We start from the raw sequence: 6,000 nt of genomic DNA, 5'->3' as shown, positions 1-6,000 counted from the left end.
CAGAAATAAAAGAATTATTTTGTGGACCGGCAAACTACTAGGACTAAAATTTAAAAACCCCGTTTCCACCCCATCTCCGCGAGCTCAGTCACCTCAGTAACTATAGAAAAATAGACAAATATAGTGCAAAATGTAGACAGCACGTTTTGATCACTAAATTGAAAATAAAATCATTTTTCCTATCTTTACTGTCTGGTGATTTCATGAGTCTCTGGTTGTGTTTCCTTCTGTCTGTGTATCCTTTCTTTCATTTCTTTCTTTCTGCACTCAGGCCCAAGATTGTCCCTTTCTATTCCCTCCCTCTTTCCTTCCTATGTCCTTAGTGCCCCCGGTGCCTCCTTCCCATGTCTTTAGTGTCCCCAGTGCTTCCTTCCCATGTCCAGACACAGAAAAACACACACTCCATTCACACACCCTCCAATCAAAGAAGCCAAACGGAAAAAACTATACAATGGCCTACTAGCCACTCAAGCAGCAAAATTAGATAACCAAATCTTCAGCCTACCGATAACCACTCCAGACTACAAGATGTTCAGAAAAGAATAAAAACTATACTCTTCAAAAAAATCCCTGAAACAGTCTTAACATCAGTTACCTCCCGTCCTCCCACCTACTCCCTATTTCACAGATTTTACCTATCCTAATCCTTACCTCCTCCAGAAATCTCCAATAATCTTCCATTGTAACCCCCCCCCCCCCCCGTTTATAACTCTTTTGTAATCCGCCTTGAACCGCAAGGTAATGACAGAATAGAAATCTCTAATGTAATGTAATGTAATGTCTTTAGTGCCCCCAGTGCCTCCTTCCCAAGTCCCCTATGTCTTTAGTGCCCCCAGTGCATCCTTCCCATGTCTTTAGTGCCCCCAGTGCCTCCTTCCCATGTCTTTAGTGCCCCCAGTGCCTCCTTCCCATGTCCTTAGTGCCCCCAGTGCCTCCTTCCCATGTCCTTAATACCCCTTCCTGTCTTTAGTGCCCCCCAGTGCCTCCTTCCCATGTTCTTAGTGCCCCTCCCTATCTTTACATTACATTACATTACATTAGTGATTTTTATTCCGCTTGTACCTTGCGGTTCAAAGCGGATTACATAAGAAGAGAGCTGGACATTTCCAGGAGGGTACATGACATTGGAGAATACAGATTGAGGGTATAGACTTAATGACAGAATGAGTGTGTAGACATAATAACATTGGAAGATAAATCAGGTTACATTACTATACATATCAAATAGTCTGTTTCCATACGTTGGTAGGTAATTGGTTTCGGTAGGATGAATTAGGTTCCAGGTATTTTTATTTTTATATATTTTTGGTCGATTGAGGGTATGGTGCCAGGGAGTGAGCAAAACCTGGTCGGTGTAGGTGGGAGAGGAGAGGGAGATTAGGTAGATTGTATATACTTTTTGAATAGCAGCGTTTTGATTTCTTTACGGAATGCTTTGAAGTCAGATGTTGAGGTTAACAATCTGGTGATGGAGGGTTCGAGTTTTGCTGCATGCGTTGCTATGAGGTTATCATAAAGCTTTTTACAATGAGTGCCATTGAGTGGTGGGTATGAGAATGGTGTCAGTGTTCTTCTTATTCTGGGTGGAAGGTTACGGTTTAGGCAATCATTTAGATAGGCAGGTGCAGTACCGTTGAATACTTTGAAGATTAGACAGTATAGTTTGAATTGAATTCTGGCTCTAATCGGTAGCCAATGTGAGTCTAGGTAGGCGTTGGTGATGTGGTCATATTTTCCGAGGGAGTAGATTAGTCTGAGAGCTGTGTTCTGAACGGTCTGTAGTTTTTTGATCATGTTTGTAGGGCATGGTAGATATAGGATATTGCAGTAGTCCACAAGACCTAGTACCAGGGATTGTACAATGATCCTGTAGTGTTCTTTGTCAAAGAATTTCCTTATTTTTCTTAAGTTGCGCATTGTGAAGAATGCTTTTTGGGTAGTTTTGTTGATTTGAGTCTGCATAGTGCAGCATCTGTCTATCAGCACTCCCAGGATTTTGAGGGAGGTTTGGATTGGGTATTTGATTGCTTTAATTTCCAGGTCTGTTATGTATGGGTTTTTGTCCGTTTCAAGCATTAAGAATTTGGTTTTGTCCGAGTTTAGTTTTAATTTGTGGTTTGTCATCCATTTTTCTACTTCGTCCAGTATTGTTTCCAGGTGTCCTGTTGAGGTGTGGTCTTGGGTTTCGAAGGGGAGGAGAATAGTTATGTCGTCTGCGTAGCTGAATGATGTTACATTTAGGTTGTCTTTAGTGCCCCCAGTGCCTCCTTCCCATGTCTTTAGTGCCCCCAGTGCCTCCTTCCCATGTCCTTAGTACCCCTTCCTGTCTTTAATGCCCCCAGTGTCTCATTCCCATGTCCTTAGTGCCCCTTTCTGTTTTTAGTGCCCCCAGTGCCCCTTCCCATGTTCTTAGTGCCCCTCCCTATCTTTAGTGCCCCCAGTGCCCCTCCCTATCTTTAGTGCCCCCAGTGCCTCCTTCCCATGTCCTTAGTGCCCCTTTCTGTTTTTAGTGCCCCCAGTGCCCCCTTCCCATGTTCTTAGTGCCCCTTCCTGTCTTTAGTGCCCCCAGTGCCTCCTTCCCATGTCCTTAGTGCCCCTTCTGTATTTAGTGTCCCAGTGTCTCCTTCCCATGTTTTTAGTGCCCCCAGTGTCTCCTTCCCATGTCCTTAGTGCCCCCAGTGCCTCCTTCCCATGTCCTTAGTGCCCCTTCCTGTCTTTAGTGCCCCCAGTGCCTCCTTCCTATGTCCCTCTCACTGCCTTCCACACTTTGTCCCACCCCCACCCCCACCCCCTAAGCCAGCATGCCTGCCTGTCTATCTCCCTCCCTCTCTGGCCAAAGCCAGCCTGCTTGCCTGCCTACCTCCTTCCCTCCCTGCCGCACACAAAAAGAAAGCCTCCCTCCTTCCTTTCCCCGGGTCGCTGCTATCTTACCGCCCTGCTGCTGCTACTGCTGCTAAAGCCGACAGGAAGTCTTCTTTCTGACGTCAATTCTGACGTCGGAGAAGACGTTCTGGGCCAGACAGGCAGCGGTTGGCTGGCCCAAAGCGTCCTCTCCAACGTCAGAATTGACTTCGGAAAGAAAACTTCCTGTCAGCTTTAGCAGCAGCAGCAGGGCAGTAAGGTAGCAGCTGAACTGGGGAAAGGAAGGAGGCATGCTTTTTTCTTTTTTGCATGACAGGTAGGGACAGGAAATGATTGCCTGTCCCGTTGTCCCCGAGCACAGCTTCGGGACGCTGTCTGAAAATGGGACCTATGGTCACCTTATTCTTGCCGGCCCTGCGCAGACTGGCAGAAATTTCCTGCGGACCGGCGGTTGAAGAACAGTGATGTATATTACTGCAAAAGTGAAGCTCATGTAAACTTGTAAATGAGGAATCATGTCAGGGTGTTTGTTCCATTAACTAATTTGTAATTTTGTATGAATAGCTGATTAAAATTGCAAACCAGTGTAACTGATTTAATAGTATAAGATGCAAAGAATTCAGGGCGGTGCTAAGAATAAAAGTGTTTATCAGCCGTAAACACTTAGGGCTAGATTCACTAAACCTTCCGACCTGATTCACTAAGCTCCTGGCCGATCAACCTCCAAACTGATCCAAATCGTGCATGCAAATGAGGGGAAACGGCATGTAAAGTATGAAGGATACGATTCACTAAACAGAAGAAGGAACACCAATTGGGCAGGCCGATCTGAAGTGAAGCGACTGCTGAGGACCAGTCGCTTCACTTCCTTACCAACTCTCCTGCCCTTTAAAACCACAGACTGGCAATGCGCTTTTGCAGAATATATATAAAAGGAATTCTTCATTTTTTATATATTCTGCAAAAACCACATTGCCAGCCTGTGGTTTTAACTAGCACCAATGCCCGCTGCCATCACTGCCTATGACAGGAGGGATGTCAACTCTCTCCTGCCACCCAAGGGATGCCCCGTCCCCAGTCCCCTCTCCACCCCATACCTTTAACGGAGCAGGAGGGGTACTCTATAGGGACCCCTAAAGAAGACATTTTGTCGAAACACAGACCGTGTTGGGTCCAGGGTCCAAAGCTTTTCAGCAGACTGCGTCCTAGAGGTTTTTATGTGGTTTGCCAAGTTTTATATTTATTTTAATATTAATAAAGTCCATCTCAGGAACATCATTTCTCCACATTGGTTTTTTGGCTTATAATAAAGGAACACCAAAAAATAATAGTAAGGTTCACACTTGTACAAATTAAGCCCGTTACATTAACGAGTGCTAGAATAGATGTATATATCTTTCTTTCTGTCTCTCTCTCTCCTTGGCCACTGTCTGTCTTTCTTTCTCTCTCTCTCTCTCTCTCTCTCCTTGGCCGCTGTTTGTCTTTCTTTCTCTCTCTCTCTCTCTCTCTTTGGCCGCTGTTTGTCTTTCTTTCTGTGTCTCTTCTTGGCCACTGTCTGTCTTTCTGTCTCTTTCTCTTGTTGGCCGCTGTTTGTCTGACTTTATGTCTCTCTCTCTCCTTGGCCGCTGTGTGTCTTTCTGTCTCTGTCCCTCTCTCTCGTTGGCCGCTGTCTGTCTGTCTTTCTCTCCTTGGCCGCTATCTGTCTTTCTGTCTCTTTCTTTCTCTCCTCGGCTGCTGTCTGTGTGTCTGTCTGCCTTTCTGTCTCTTTCTCTCTTCTTGGCCGCTGTCTGTCTCTCTTTCTGTTTCTCTCTCATTAGCTGCTGTCTGTTTGTGTCTCTCTCCTTGGCCACTGTCTCTTTCTCTCTCTCTCTCTCATTGGCCACTGTCTTTCTGTCTCTTTCTCTCTCTCTCATTGGCCACTGTCTGTGTGTCTGTCTTTCTGTCTCTTTCTCTCTCTCCTTGGCCGCTGTCTGTGTGTCTGTCTTTCTGTCTCTCTCTCTCATTGGCCGCTGTCTGTTTTTCTGTCTGTTTTCTCTCTCTCTCTCCTTGGCCGCTGTGTGTCTTTATGTCTCTCATTGGTCACTGTCTTTCTGTCTCTCTCTCTCTCTCTCTCATTGGCCGCTGTCTTTCTGTCTCTTTCTCTCTCTCTCTCATTGGCCGCTGTCTGTATGTCTTTCTATCTCTGTCTATGTCTCTCTCTCATTGGCCGCTATCTGTGTGTCTTTCTGACTCTGTCTCTCTCTTTCATTGGCCATTGTCTGTCTCTCTTTCTGTCTCTCTCTCTCCCCTTGGCCGCTGTCTGTCTTTCTGTCTCTTTCTATCTCTCTCTGGTTGGACGCTGTCTGTGTGTCTCTCTGTCTCTTCCCCTCCCTCCCGTTCCCCGCCTGCGCCCCGCTCACCTTCCTTTGGCCGCCCCCCATCCCACCTCCCTCTCTGCAGGTAGGAGTGCACATGAGCGCTTAGGGTTTTATTATTAGTCTATACTTGACTGCCACCTAGTGGTTAAACTCTCAAGTTTGGTTGAATACTCGTACAAAAATCAAGGTAATCTAAATTTCATCTGAGGAATGCAGAAAATGCTACAAATATCATAGAGATATTCAACTATTCACAGCAATAAAACCTATGTAATTCTGGTTTGAGCCATAGGAGCCAGACTTGTAGGTGCCAGTAAGTGCTAAACATCCTCAGTATTGAGCAAGCTCCACTGTGTCTAGAAAGGGGTAATTTGTATTATGATTGGCGTCCTCACTCATTCTGAAAGGTTGGTATTTGTAGGGAAAGATGAAAGGGAAATTTTTGAGGGAAAAAAGTCATGAATAATGTAATGCATCAGGAGGCTACACAATTGAGAATGCCCTAGACTGCAGGCTTTAAAGCTGTCAGCCATCTTCCCCCCCTCCTCTAATTGCTGAAACAATTTTCTATACCCTTTTCTGAATGCAAGTTTTTCCACCCATCCTTAGGGTCTACTCACATAGACAGTAGAGTGGAATGTGACAATGGCATCATCAATATTATGTCTAGTACTTTTTTGAACCTTTAATAAAAATTATTTGAACATTAAAAAAATTGATGTTATACTGGCCACTCTCCAAACTTCCAGTATCATGTCGGATTTTAAAGATAAATTACTAA

The sequence above is a fragment of the Geotrypetes seraphini genome, chromosome 1 (genome assembly GCF_902459505.1).
Source record: "Geotrypetes seraphini chromosome 1, aGeoSer1.1, whole genome shotgun sequence".
Classification (NCBI taxonomy): domain Eukaryota; kingdom Metazoa; phylum Chordata; class Amphibia; order Gymnophiona; family Dermophiidae; genus Geotrypetes; species Geotrypetes seraphini.
Note: the sequence above shows the minus strand (reverse complement) of the source record.